Source organism: Amblyraja radiata, chromosome 1 (genome assembly GCF_010909765.2).
Source record: "Amblyraja radiata isolate CabotCenter1 chromosome 1, sAmbRad1.1.pri, whole genome shotgun sequence".
Classification (NCBI taxonomy): Eukaryota; Metazoa; Chordata; class Chondrichthyes; order Rajiformes; family Rajidae; genus Amblyraja; species Amblyraja radiata.
The window spans coordinates 81648383-81663869 of record NC_045956.1 but is presented as its reverse complement, the minus strand read 5'-3'; the positions used below and the strand labels follow the sequence as shown (position 1 = coordinate 81663869).

General features: G+C 40.1%; 1 long non-coding RNA gene across 1 annotated transcript; it reads right to left on the bottom strand.

Moving 5' to 3' along the window:
- Nucleotides 1–584: 584 nt before the first annotated feature.
- LOC116976110 lies at nt 585–11733 on the bottom strand. Its single transcript, XR_004412877.1, has 4 exons — nt 11635–11733; nt 9741–9848; nt 7842–8034; nt 585–1371 (listed from the first exon to the last, which is right to left on the bottom strand). It is a non-coding gene; the product is annotated as an uncharacterized LOC116976110 (long non-coding RNA).
- Between the last annotated feature and the right edge of the window lie 3754 nt (nt 11734–15487).

The following is a 15487-nucleotide window of genomic DNA, read 5'->3' as shown; positions in this document are numbered from 1 at the left end:
GCTGGTTTAAACCGAAGATAGACACAAAATGCTGGAGTAACTCAGCGGGACAGGCAGCATCTCTGGAGAAAAGGATTAGGTAACATTTTGGGTCTAGTCTGAAGAAGGGTCTCGACCTGTAATGTCACCTAATCCTTTTCTCCAGAGATGCTGCCTGTCCCATTACGCAAGCATAATATCCTCAGCACAACTCACAGGTTAAATGTAATTGTGATATGTACATGTAAAATGATGTTCCCTGTTTCCTTGCAAGAAAATGTTCACAATTGCCTGAACCCCCTTAATCACCAGCATCGGCATGTTACAGACAAACTCATTATCAGAAATATTCATAACAAAACCATCACCATGGTAACATTTTTTAGTGTGGTCTTTGTTTGAGTTTAGTCTTTATTGAAGGGGCGTGATTGTCACGATGCAATATTTGCCAGACCTTCTTTTGTTTGGTTAAAGCACATGATATAAACAATGTCATGATTATCATTGAAATGTGTGTGTGTGTGTGTGTGTGTGTGTGTGTGTGTGTGTGTGTGTGTGTGTGTGTGTGTGTGTGTGTGTGTGTGTGTGTGTGTGTGTGTGTGTGTGTGTGTGTGTGTGTGTGTGTGTGTGTGTGTGTGTGTGTGTGTGTGTGTGTGTGTGTGTATATAATAGCATTGTGATAGAAATGTTGCATCGGTGTTTTAGCTTTTCCCCCACCTTGAACCAGAAAATGCTTTGTCAAACATTTTTCCATAAAGACAATCCCTTCATAAAATTAAGATTAAATATGTGGTATGATACGATAATCGTATGGTTGGATATAATATTAAGCCTGGCACCTAGTATAAACAGGAACAATTTTAAACGAGAAACATTTGCATATTTAAAGGTCACACAGGTGAAACAGTCTGAAACAACAGTAAGCTAAAGATGTACTCTGGCATCTTAAGAGGCCGAAGCAAAATGAACACTGGAAAAGTGCGGTTTTTATGAGTGAAAGCATACGAGCCAAAATGGGCATGATTTAATGATAAGAGGGATTAAGTTACCAGGCTTGCACAGAGAGGAAGCAAGGGTATTGATTATTGAAATATCATGGCGGTCCATTAAGATGAACTTTTCAGAGGTTATCTGGGAGGATTTCATACAGTTGTTTATTTTGTGTGCAAATTCTAGCTACATTCTTTATATTTGTGCTTATTATTTATATGGTTTATAAAAAAGAAAATAAAGGAAGTCTCTACTCCTTCCTCTCTCAAATTAGAGAATGTTTAACTGACTTCTTGGTGTGCTGTACCTGACCGAATATTGGTCAGCAAATGTTGAGTTCCATAGTGACATGACTATTCTATCCACCAGAAGTAATGCCTCAGCTTCAGACGCTCCTGTAAACTGAAACAAAATATATAAATTGTTCATTAACTGCACAAAAATGAAGACATATAGACAGTGAAATGAAACTGTGTAATATTAGTATATAAGTGCTTTCAAATAACCCTTGCAGTTTTTTTTGCTTTCTATTTAAAATAAATGGATTACTGTCTCGGTTGCAAAACCGGAAGATGAATATCAGGTAAGCATATTAATGCATTTAGTATTTGTAATGAAGAGTAAAATTTCAACCTCAGGGTAGGTTAGGACAGTTGCCCATTTCCTCATTCTCCAAATATTCAGAATCGAATACAAATTTTAATGGTTCATTTGCAGTATACTTTTAACATTTAACATTTTCATGTCTACAGGTACAGGCACCCGTGTCCTGCATTCAGAACATAATCCCCACTGTTTACAGGTCAAAAGTGCTAGTTAACATCACCGTATGCCAAACAATGTCAACACTTTTTGTTTCCACATAAACAGGAGCTGCCTATGGTGCTTTGCATGGCCACTCCTGTGAATGTCACATGAGCACTGCAGTGAAGGTCATACATTCCAAAAATAAATGCTGCCTCAAATGAATGTGAAAAAATAAACCCCGCACAGCAAAGGAAAATCAATAGAACTCAATCTTTTTGATGCTGCAAATTGATGTCATCTAGAACAGTCAACAAGATGTTAGTTCTGTTTGCAAGGCCACCTGTTAGGAACAACAATTGCTTGGGCTAAGCTTGTATGCTCCATATTTAAGCAAATCAACTTTGCAGAAGAGGTGAAAATATCAAAATACTGGATATATTGGCTGAAAGGTTGTTTTGTGGAAACTGGAGCAGTGGGTGGTCTAACTTTAATGGCCAGAAGGGGCCATTGTTACCAATATCATCAGGCAGTGGTGTAAACCAATTTAGATCTACAAAGGTAACACCGAGGTTGTGTGAACCATGACTATCAGGTTTTATGGGCTCCCCCACATTTGGAAGATGATAGTCGTCTGGGAGATGATAGTTGTTTGGAAGGTCACAGTGGTGTAGTTGGGCCTTGAACAACATGGAGTCTCTGGGTCAAACAAATGGCATATCTTGGGGGAGAAGCATTCACATGTGGAAAAGACATTTGGTCAGGTACATGGACAGGAAATGTTATAGGGATATGGGCCAAATGTGGGCAGGTGCAACTAATGTAAATGAGGCATCTTGGTTGACATGGGCAAGTTGGGCTGAAGGGCCTGTTTCCATGCTCTATGACTGGAATATTATGTCATCATAATACCCACAGTGTTTACCTTGTTGGAATTTCAGGCACTGATTTGGGTAAACAGTGATTATCTGAGAGACACCTGCTGAGTCCATTGCCACCAACGGTCGGCATGGTGCATATAGTTCTGGCCTAGGTCTGTTTTCATGAGAAAAGGGTTGGATGTGGAAGCTGAAATTGTCGAGAGGGTGAGATAGTATCGGTTCACGGTGGTGAAATTAGATGTTGCCGTTGACTTAGGAACTGCTTACAGTTGTGGTCTTCAAGCAGTGAGTATGGTACCATGTTGGCCATTGTCAGCTGCTGTCATGATTCCAGTCTTGTTCATTTAAAGCTTGTCAAAGATCATTGCCTGACGATGATTTTCTTGCATTCATGATTCACCATGAATCAATACAAGTTACCGAGCAACAGGAAAACCAGAAGGATTGACCGCAAAGCCGAGACAGAGGGAGAGGAAGGGAGAGGGAGTGGGTGGGAGAAGGATGGAGAGAGAGAGAGAGGAGATGGAAGAGAGAGAAATGATAGCAATAGGGATGTGAGGCAATAGGGATATGAGGCAGTGGTGCAAACCAATTTAGATCTACAAAGACAACACAGAGGTTGCTTGAACCATGACTATCAAGTTGTATGGGCTCCCCCACATTTGGAAGATGTGAGGGAAAGATTTGAGGGGAGAGAGAGAGGAAGAGGGGAGAGAGGTAAAAGATAGGAACAGGGAAGGGCAGGAGTAGAGGAGAAAAGGTGCAAAAGAACAGCCCCAAAACTCTCGATGCCTGCCAATACCTCAACCACCAAGCCCAAAACTGACTCCCAAATTGTAAAATCAGACTACAAATTTATTACACATTGCCTGCATTTTACGATCGCAAAATATATTTCAGTATTTGCATGGGGTCATGCTGAGGAAAAAATAGGGAAGTGTTGCTCTTAGACCTTATTTTCATATAACTTCATATAGATATTATACTGTGACTTGCTCATTAGGATCATCACTTCTTTGGCTGTTAGGATATTTAACTGGATTGCAGTCCTGATTTGTTATCCTTTAGTCTTTATACTTTAGAGAAACAAGCCCTTCGGCACACCGATTCCATGCCGACCAGTACACTAGCACTATTCTGCACACTAGGGACAATTTAACAATTTTATCCTACAGGCCTCAGATTACACCGAGAAAATCCGCATGACGACAGGGAGAACTTACAAACTGCATAAAGACAGCACCCGAGGTCAGGATTGAACACAGGTCTCTGCAGCTGGAGGCAGTAACTTTACCACTGCACCACTGTGCTGCCCTAATCAATGCTTAGGCAACTGATTCTGAATTCTGTCTTCTTGCTGATGACCTAAGTGGAGGTATTAGCTCAAAGGCTCCACACATTGCCTTTGGGAGAAATGATGGCATCATTAAGAACATTGAACAGTACAGAAGCAGAACAGGCCCTTTTTGCCCATGATGTCTGTGTCGAAAATAATGCAAATTAAACTAATCCCTTCTACCTGCATGTGATCCATATCCCCTCCATCTCTTGCATATCTGTGTACAGGTGACAATAAAAGAACCATTGAAACATTAGCCTATCTAAAAGCTGCTGCAACATCACAATCATATCTGCTTCCTTCATCATCCCTGGCAGTGCATCCAGGCACCCACCACTCCCTGCGCAAAAAAACCCGCCCCACACATCTTCTTTAAACTACCCCCTCTGACTTTAAAGCTATGCGCAGTAGAATTTAGATTTCCACTCTGGGGTAAAGATTCTGACTATCTTCTCTATCTGTGCCTCTCCTAATTTTAAATACTTCAACCAGGTCTCCCCTCTGCCTCTGACACTCCAGAGAAAACAATCCAAATGTATCCAACATACTATAGCTTATATCCTCTAATCCAGACAGCATCCCAGTAAACCTCTTCTGTACCCTCTCCAAAGCCTCCACATTCTTCCTGTAATGGAGTAACCAGAACTGCACGCAATACTCCAGATGTAGCCTAACCAAAGTCTTATCAAGCTGTGCCATGACTTCCTGACTCTTACACTTAATGCCAAGGCAAGCATACCATTAGCCTTCTTTACCAGTCTATCCACTTGTGTTACTATTTTTACGGGCCAATGGACTTGGACTCCAAGATTCCTCTGTCACATTAATGCTGTTAAGGGTCCTATCATTAAATATATTTTCCACTCATATTTTACTACCTATAAAGTAATACCTCATACTTTCTGGAATTAAACTCCTTTTGCAACTTCTCCACCCATTAGAAGGAATTTGTTTAACTGATGTATATCTTGTTGTGTCCGTTAATAGTTTTTTTCACTGTGCACAACTCCATCAATTTCTGTGCTATCTGTAAACTTACTAACAACCCATTTACATTTTCATCTGTTATTTACATATGCCATAAACAACATAGGTCCCAGCACAGATCCTTGTAAAACAGCACTAGTGTTTCACTCCAGCCACAATAATGCCCTTCCAACATTCTATGGGTGAGCTAGCTTTGAATCCAAATTTCCAAGCCACCAAAGATCCCAGACAAATTAATGTGGATCAGTCTATCATGACGTTGCCAAATGTCTTACTAAAGTCCATGTAGACAAAATCTCTGACCTACCCCCATCAATCACTGTTTCGGTCTTACTAACGGTCTTACTAACAGTCCTACTTATTTTCTTCCAAATGCGAGTAAATCCTATCCCTAAGAGACCTCTCCAATAGCTTCGCTACCACTAAGGTGGGTGGCACAATGGTGCAGATGGTAGAGTTGATACCAAACAGCTCCAGAGACCCAAATTTGATCCTGACCTCTGGTACTGTGGAGCTTGCACATTCTCCGTGTGACCACATGGGTTTCCTCCAGTTGATCCAGTTTCCTCCCATATCCCAAACATGAGTGGGTATGTAGGTTAGTCGGCCTCTGCAAATTGCCGAGAGTGGATGCAAAAATGGGATAACATAGAACGAGTGTGTTCAGTGGGCCAAAAGGCCTGTTTCCACACTCTATCTCTAAAAATACATATATAATGCGAGACTCACTGCCTTTAATTCCCTGGGTTATTTCTATTTCATTTCTTAAACAAAAAAACAACATTGGCTACTCTCCAGTCCTTTGGGACCTTGTCTGTGGCTAGAGTGAATACAAAGATCTTCATTAAGGTCCCTGCAATCTCCTTTCTTTCCACTCTCAGTAATCTGTGATAGATCCCATCAGGCCCCAGGAATTTATCCGCTTTAATGATCTTCAAGAAACCCGACACCTCTTCCTTCCTGAACTGAAAACACCCCTGCATAAGAAGTATGCCATTAGCCTTCTTTACCACTCTATCCACTTGTGTTACTACTTTTAGGGGGCTATGGTCTTGGACTGAAAAATTCCTCTGTCACATCAATGCTGATAAGGGTCCTTAGAGACCACACACTTATCTCACTGCCCCCCATGTCCTTCTCCGAGGTGAATACTGATGCAAAGTACTTGGTTTGTACTTCACTGCATCCTGTGGCTCCAAGACTAAATTCCCTCCTACCCTCTCCATAATTAACCTCTAATTTTAAAAAAAGTATAAAAAGTCATAGGATTCTTCTTAGCCTAACGCAACGGCATTTTGTGGCCCCCCATTTGGCCCACCTAATTTACTGCTTGAGTTATTTCCTACTTTCTTCATATTCCTCAAAGGCCCTGCCTAATTTCACCTTCCTAAACCATACATATGTTTCCTTTCATTTTTGACCAAATTGTCATCTTCTCTTGTCATCCAAGGTTAACTAACGTTGTCAACCATGTCCCCCCTCCTTACTGGAAAATGCTGATCCTGAACTCTGATCTGCTGGTCTTTAAGTGACTCCCACATGTCAGATGTGGACTTACTCAATAATACCTACTCTCAATTAGCTCCTCCTTGCCCCTGACTAATATTCTTTTAATTTCCCACTGATGCAAGAAATTACTGTAAACCATGAACATCACATTTTGATGGCTTGATGAGTTGTTCATTTAATTGATCTAGCTGTGGCAGAGGAAGCAGCAACCTGGATTTAAGCAAACATGCCCACTCTTTTTCTGAAAATAAAATGCTGCAGATGCTGAAATCTGAAATAACAAACAGAAAATGATGGGAATTGCTCAGCAAACCTGCAGGATTGTTCTACCGAAAGGTCACCAATCTGAACATTTAATGCAGTTTTCATTTCTCAGACATTGTCAATGACATTTTGTGGCCCCCTATTGAAGATTTCTAATATTCTGTGATTTTAGACTTTAGAGATACAACGCGGAAACAGGCCCTTCGGCCCACTCCGACCAAAGATCACCCCGTACATTAGCACTATTCTACTCACTAGGGACAATTTACAATTTTACTGGAGCACCTGGAGAAAACCCAATTCGATTACAGGAAGAACATACAAATTCCATACAGACCGCACCGATAGTCAGGATTGAACCCAGGTCTCTGGCACTATACGACAACAGCGCTATCACTTGGCCACTGTGCCGCCCTGTCTTTTTTTGTTTACATGAATCCTAAACCACTCTGAGATTAGTACATATTAGCCTATCATTCGTGAGTGTGGCAACAGTTTGAATCACAAGACAAAAGCTAGAAGGTTTCTGATTGCATGGATGGGATGAGGTCTGACCTTGGATGCAAGCATGGCATATGACAGCAAGGGGTTGGCAGCAGGCCAACATGTTTGTTTTATTATTGAACTCTGAATTATTTGAGTAAAAAAAGCGGAAAGCAACCTGCAGATGCCAAATATCTGAAATAATAATTTTTAAAATCCAGAAAATGCAACAGGCTGTATTTGTGGAGAGATAAACAAAATTAATATTTCATGTTTGCTGCTGACCCGCTGAATATTCCCAGCATGTTTTTTTTTGTTTGTAGCATTGACAACTAACATTTCAGGTGGAAATCAATAATGCGTTGTTGTAACTACACATTTGGGGTGGAGAGAACAAAGAGAATTGCTGTGAAATGAGGGAGACTCTGAGACACAAAATGACACAAGTGGTGGTGGTGCTTGCTGAGGTACAGTGGTGAATATGTGTTTGTTTAGTTTAGTTTAGAGATACAGAGTGGAAGCAGGCCCTTCGGCCCACCAAGTCTGCACTGGCCAGCACACTCACACTACAACACAAATCTACATTAGTATCTACAAACCAAACACTATCCTACACACACTAGGAACAATTTACGATTTTCACCAATGCCAATTATCCTACAAACCTGTACGTCTTTGGAGTGTGGGAGGAAACCGGAGTACCCGGAGAAAACCCACGCAGGTCACGGGGAGAACGTACAAGCTCTGTACATTCAGCACCCATAGTCAGGATCGAACCCGAGTCTCTGGTGCTATAAGGCAGTAACTCTACTGCTCGCAAACTGTGCCACCCCGACCATGTCGCAGGTTGCTGTAGACCTGGCCAGAGGAGACATAAATAGAATGTAATGAATAACAATGGATGAGAGACAAAAACACGTAATAATGGAGCACTTCAATTAGGTATGTTGCAAAGCCTACCTGAAGCGTCGCTGAAAATCTGTCGCTGCGGGTGTGCGCGATTTTGGCGCCGTTTAGAGGGGGGCGGGTTTAAAACGCGATTTTCTCTAGGCTGTTCAAATTGAAGATGTTCAGCCTAGTTAATTATTAACGAAAAATCGCTGGAAGACCCCGTCGCAAAAGCTATTATTAGTTTTAAAGGCCTCGTATAATAGTTATAGTAGTTTAAAAATCAATCTCTAAACCCGCAACCACCGGCAGCTGTCAGGGTCGCATAGAGCAAATAACTGAAGGTAGGCTGCTTATTTTTACATTAAAAAGGGCTTCTTAAGATCCCTTTATACAAAGTTTAATATTGCGAGTAGCTCATTTTGGGCCCATTATATCCCGCAGTATTTTTCTGGGCATTTGGGGCACAAATCTAGCGCAATGTGAACGTTCTAAACCAGCGCGTTCACAGGATCCCACTAGAAAGCTGATTTAAGATGGACTTTAATTTACAGCAATTAAACACTAAATTCCTTCCATTTGGCCTATAAATTAATGTAAATGAGATTTTAAAATCATGTTTTATTGTGAATTATTTATGAATATTATTTGGACATTTAGGCTATTTAAAAATGTTAATCATTTATTAAGAAATGGATAGATGTTTAGATCTAGTAATTGAAGTTTGAAATTAGCTACACTTGGGTAACTAACTAATTATATGCTTTAATTTCAGGTCATCCAAGTAAGATTATTTTATATTTGTTTCAGAATGGTTCAATCTACGATAACTGAAAATTTCATTCAGTTCTCTTAATTTTTAAGAAGATTATGGGCTTTTGACTGCACACGATCATAGCTTTTTTGTTATGTCCATAGAAAATCAATAGGGAACAAGATGCTAATTTCCGAGTATGAAAATGGCCATAACTTTTTAAATACTTGAGATATGAAAGTGAATTAGGTGTCAAATTAAACTTATTTTTATGCTTTATCTGATGGGATAAATTGCAGACTTGATTTTTTAAATCTCAAAATTTTGTAACATTGCTACTTCAATCTCAGTAGCTGGGGTCAAATTGAGTGAAATTACTGATCCCTTGAATTGTGTTCATTTTATCCTGCACAATGCCAATGTACAGCTTGAGACACAAGGAACTGCAGATGCTGGCTTACAAAATATGACACAAAGTGCTGGAGCAACTGAACCCTTCAGGCAGCATCTCTGTTTAGTTTAGTTTAGTTCATTATTGTCACGTGTATTGAGGTACAGTGAAGAGCTTTTTTGTTCTTACATGCTATCCAGTCAGCGCAAAGACTACATGATTCACAATCAAGCTGTCCAGTGTACAGATGCAGGATAAAGGATATAACTTTCAGTACAGGGTAAAGTCCAGTAATGTCCGATGAAAGATGGTTCGATTCTCCAAGGCGGTAGATGGGAGGTCAAAATTCAAGTCAAGAGTGTTTTACTGTCATATATCCCGAAACGGAACAATGAAATTCTTACTTGCAGCAGCAGAGCAGATATGTAAATGCACTACTATGTAAAACTCATCATAAACAACAACAAAAAGCACATGGAGAATAGAGATAGGTGAATTTTCAAGTCGGGATCTTTCCCCAACACTTTGCACCTTTTTTGGACAATGTACCGCTGTTCATTTAATCCTGCACGGTGCCGGATTGAAGGTACCATTTTCTGCTTAATAGTTGTTGTAAATGTACTTTTTTTCCCAATGAGGCTGAAAAATTGATGTAGTAATAATATTGATCGTAAATTTAGGCAATTAGGAAGCTGCTGAATGTGTCTGGGAACCATAAATTGATCATAGTACAAAAAGTGACATGGAGATCCATTATGTTGGGCTATCTCTTTCACTCTCCCTTTTCTATTTCATTGAGTTCAGCTTTGACCCAGCAGTTACAACATGTACACATTTTTGCTAGTTGGAGCAACAGTCAGTTACCCTTCCTTTGATTCACACTCATACAATATTTTTCCTCTCCACGAAACCAGATTTATTTTAGAAACATAGAAAATGGGTGCAGGAGGAGGCCATTCGGCCCTTCGAGCCAGCACCGCCATTCATTGTGATCATGGCTGATCGTCCTCAATCAATAACCCATGCCTGCCTTCTCCCCATATCCCTTGATTCCACCAGCCCCTAAAGCTCTATCTAACTCTCTCTTAAATCCATCCAGTGATTGGGCCTCCACTGCCCTCTGTGGCAGGGAATTCCACAAATTCACAACTCTTTGGGTGAAAATTTTAACCTACATTTCTTACTACCTTGTCAAACATCACTGGAGAATCAATTAACACATAGCCAACTGATGTCTTTTATCTGTTCAGTGTGATACTTATTCAATTTACCAAGCTTCCTTTTCCTTTACCAGACCTGTGCTGCTTGTCAGTGCTTCTCACAGCATTTTCCTGTATGCTTCAAATGCAATTTCGTAAGCCATTATTTTTCTCTTTGCATACAAAATTGTTGCAGTTTTCCATCAATGGCAAGATGTCAGTTTTATGTTCTGATTTTATTTCCAATATACAGCTATTTGGTTTTATCTCCCTGATAACAATTATTTATTTGATTTGTGGTTCAGACTATTCCGCTTCTTTTGGTAGATTGGTCTGTCATCTGAGTTTCAACACTAGCTTCATGCTTGGAGATAAAATGGAATGAGAATTCTTGCAGTCTATGACCACCGCTTGAGAATAATTGATGTAAAACTGGCTGTAGGACCTCTGTGCTATCCCAAAGGTTTACTGGGCCCCAGTCACCATATGCAACTGGCTAATTAATATATCTGCAACAGATTCTTCATGGACATTATTTGTTCATGTGCAATTTGCAATTTAAGTAAACGGTTTTAGTAGTTTAGTGACTGGTATACTTTGTACAAATAAACAACCCTATATAATCAAAGCCTATTACAAGTTGTAATAGTCTTTGATTATAATATTCTTAGATCATTAAACAAAGTATTCAGCCAAAAAGGATTAGCTGGAAGCATATATTTCTGAAACCCCCAGTCACCATGCAAATTCCTCAGGCAAATTCAAATTCTCCAGGCAGATTCACCAACTGCAAATGTTGTCCTTTTACACAAATTGATGAGAATTTCTCTTCAGGACTTGCTTAAGGAACCTCCACATCATACAGTGGTCATTAGATTTTAGGGAATCCTGATGCTAGGTTGTGCAAATTTCCCTAACGTCTAATTCACATTTTAAGTAAATGTCCTAGTGGCCAAACTATACTTAATTAGTTCAGGATATTGGAGGTGGAAGTGCATTATAGACTGAGTGCTTATTTGGTGGTCAGGCCCATAAAGAACAAAGCGACAATTTATGCCCAGGGGAACTAGGCAGAGGACTGAGGATCGTAACCAAGTACAATAATATAACGAGATAAGTGAACCTGATCAGAATATAATGGGGGAAACTAGCCAATATATTGTTCATAAATATTCAACAAATGCACCAGACAGTATGTCTGTGGAGGTTTCCCACTTTGGACTAACCTGAATTATTCGAGGAAGACCCATCATGTCTCTTCTGCCTAAGCAACTTTGGAATACTTGGACAATCTGCTGGGAATTTTGACCTTCTAGTGTTGTCATCTGTGACATAAAATCTGAACTTTTCAGGTTGTGCTTCCCCTGGATTCTTGCACACAATAGTTTGGGCCGCGTTAAGCATACAAAACTACATCGCACAAAATAGAATCTAAGTTCATCGACTATTTCCTACTTCTAATCAGCAAACATGGCTGAGATGCTGCCTTGAATAAAGTGATAAAATAAGTCACACACAGTGCTGGAGCAATTCAACAGCTTCTCTGGAAGTGACATCAGTTATATTGGTCTCCTCAACTGAATCATTAAGATAGTCTGGAGATGGGTTAGGACCCAAAACCATGTCCTCCAGAGATGCCGCCTGACCTGCTGACTTACTCCAGCATTTTGTCTGTGTATTATTTTGATAAACCAGCATCTGCAGTTCCTTGTGTATACATTCTAATAAAATACGGTTCTTTTTAGGCCAATTAATGATACAAAGAAATATGGAAGGAAGTTAGTCGAGTAGACCAAGCATAATCAAATTCACTGATGGAACAGGTCTGGTGGGCTGAATAGACTTCTCTTATTTCTGTATTTTGTTCATGCATTATATTACTTACAAATAAACAATAATGTTTCCAACATCATTTCAACTGCATTGTGCAAACAAATGAAAACAAATAGGAGTTAATTTGTTAATTTTTCAACAAGATGTCCTTTGAAGATCATTGCAAGATGAATCAGTAAAACCTCCAAATGCCCAGTCGCAGATCTATTGTAATATACAAGGTACGCAAAATTGCTGGAGAAACTCAGCGGGTGCAGCAGCATCTATGGAGCGAAGGAAATAGGCGACGTTTCGGGCCGAAACCCTTCTTCAGACTGATGGGGGGTGGGGGGGGAGAAGGAAGGGAAAGGGGAGGAGGAGGAGCCCGAGGGCGGGCGGATGGGAGGGTGGGAGGAGACAGCTAGAGGGTTGAGGAAGGGGAGGAGACAGCAAGGACTAGCAAAATTGGGAGAATTCAATGTTAATGCCATCCGGACGCAAGGTCCCCAGACGGAATATGAGGTGCTGTTCCTCCAATTTCCGCTGTTGCTCACTCTGGCAATGGAGGAGACCCAGGACAGAGAGGTTGGATTGGGAATGGGAGGGGGAGTTGAAGTGCTGAGCCACCGGGATTATACACTTTGGCAAGAACCCCTCTGGAACAATTTTAACTGACAAAAATAATTGGTTTAGGATTAAGTGTTTGTTAAAGCAGTTAACTTTACATCATCATTGTACCGTGGTACAATTATGGAGGTGTACCTGGATACCTATAAATTATTCTTCTCATCATAATCAAATACTTAATTAGTGTAGATGGCAGGTAGTGATCAAAGCCAGATCTTGGAAATTTATCAGAGGAGGGGGGTCATGTTTGAATTGGATCTAAGTGAAGAGTTAGGGTGAGATTGGTGGGTAGATGAGTGGAGGGGATGTGGGGAGGAGTAGGGTGAGGTTTGAGATGATGCATTGGGTAGGTGCCTGGTGCCTGGAGAAGAGGTGGGATTTACCTGAGTGGGAACCAAACCCAAAGTAGTGTAATTAAAACCTGCTTATTCTGAGAGTGCACCAATGTGGGTGAGTATTCATTGCTTTGCCAAATTGATGTGCCAAAAAGGGGCAAAGTTCTAATCTTACCGATTTAATAAGGACCATTCAAGTTCAAAGAATATGAGGCAACACTTGAAGAGAGAGTTGCAATAGTTCTGCATAATGGAGAGGCAGCTTTTCAGGGGGGGGGGGAAAAACATGTTTTATCTGCCCTCTCATATTGTTGTGCATTGTATTAACCAAGTTATTTGGTTATTGTGCAGCATAAATGTTGTGCAGTGTCCTGTTTTGTTTTTGCAGTGTGGAGAGAGCACAAAGGAATGTGTGCTGTTCAGGAGTGAAGCTTGGCTTGGAGTCTTGGGAATGGAATGAGCTAGAGGTTGGAAGCCTGTTCAGAACTTGGGTCTGGTCGATCTTCAGAAGACTGGACTTTTGGGAAGGTGATCAGGGCAACCATTTGAGTGTCCAAACACTGGGTGATTTGGAGGGTGGTGGTTGGGGGTGAGGCATTAAGATGATGTTAATTATTGGATGTGCCCCCCCCCCCCCCACCCCCCTTTATAAATTTCAATATGTAACTCAATTAAGTTTGAGTTTAGTTTATTGTCTCATGTACTGAGGCACAGTGAAAAGTTGCATTCTAACCAGTCAGCAAAAAGGCATTATGTGATTACAATCTAGCCGTCCGAGTGTACAGTGCTATTTAGCCGTCGGAGTGTAAAAAGTTTAAACAGAAAGAACCCAAAAAGACATGGTCTGTCCTTCGATGTAATTTATTTTGTTTAATAAAGCTGTATCTTCAAAAGCAATGTAGATAATTAGATTTAGGTTTATTATTGTCACGTGTACCTAGGTACAGTGAAAAGCTGCATTCAGATCAGATAATACTATGCATAAATACAATCGTTAAACTCAAGTATAATAGGTAGAGCAAAGGGGAAGATACAAGAGTTCACAATATAGTTCTCAGCATTGTAGTGCATTAGTTCACACAAAGTCCAATGTCTGCAATGTGATAGAGGTGAATTGGACAGCTAATGGAAAGACCGCTCAGAAGCATAACTACAGGAGGGAAGAAGTTGATCGTGAGTCTTGCGGTCCGAGCTTTCAAGCATATAGAGTGAATAACATCAAGAATCGTTTAATTAGTGCAGGAAGCTCCAGGCCTGGGCAGCTCACCAACTTAATGAATTGAACACATGGCATCACAATGCAACATTTTCAGTCTGTATTCCAAGAACAAGCCGCACTCCATTATCCTATCTCATGCTTTGCTTTGGTTCTAGTTATGCTCGAAAGGAAAACATCCAAACAGTACATAAAATCAGTCAGATGATTTATGGTTAACAACACTGAGATCATTGTTTAAAATCGCTTCTAAAAAAAAGCATTACATGTAGGTTTGATATTATAGTCCAATGTATGTAAAGAATGGCAAACACTGCATACTTGTTTTTTTCCATTCAATTCACTTGTTGATAGATGCACTTTATGGATGGGTTTGTGTGAATATTTCCAAAAGAAAGATCAAATGTGTTTTGATCAATTATGCTGTATTCCTTGCACTTTCCAGTACTCTGATCTCTCTGGAGTAATGACGGATACAGAACTAGGTCTGTGAGTCACCACGCAGTTTTTATCTGAAATCACTTTTCATGTTTTATAGGATGAAAGCTACAATGAATTGCCAAATGTATTTTTAGTCAGAAGAAACTCCATCCATTATTGTTAGCATTTCTTTCCTTTCTCGAAACAAGATAAGTGCTAGTGTGTCAGGCATTTCAATTTCATTTGCAAGTATATCATATGTGGGATTAAAAATAAATGTTCCTTCTTCCATTATTTTACATGTTTATTAGCTTTAGTGGCCATCTACTCAACAGATTGTGAAGCAGACAATAGCAATGAAATGTAAATTGTTGACTCAAAGTACATCTACCTGTTGAGACTTTAGGAATTAATTTACTAATTGTTTCCATTAACTAGCATTGCATGAAATGACAAAGGACTTATTGTCTGACCGAGAAACATCATCTCAAAGTTGCCTGGGCTTGTGGTGCACATTGTACTTTCCTTCAACTTGCTCACACTTGATGAGCAAAGTTACAGTAAAACTGCATCCTTGTGCACATCTGTAAAATATGACAGCAAACATTGGAGCAAGGCAATTCAATTTAATGCTGTTGGATAATGTTGACAATGATTACAGTGCAACAT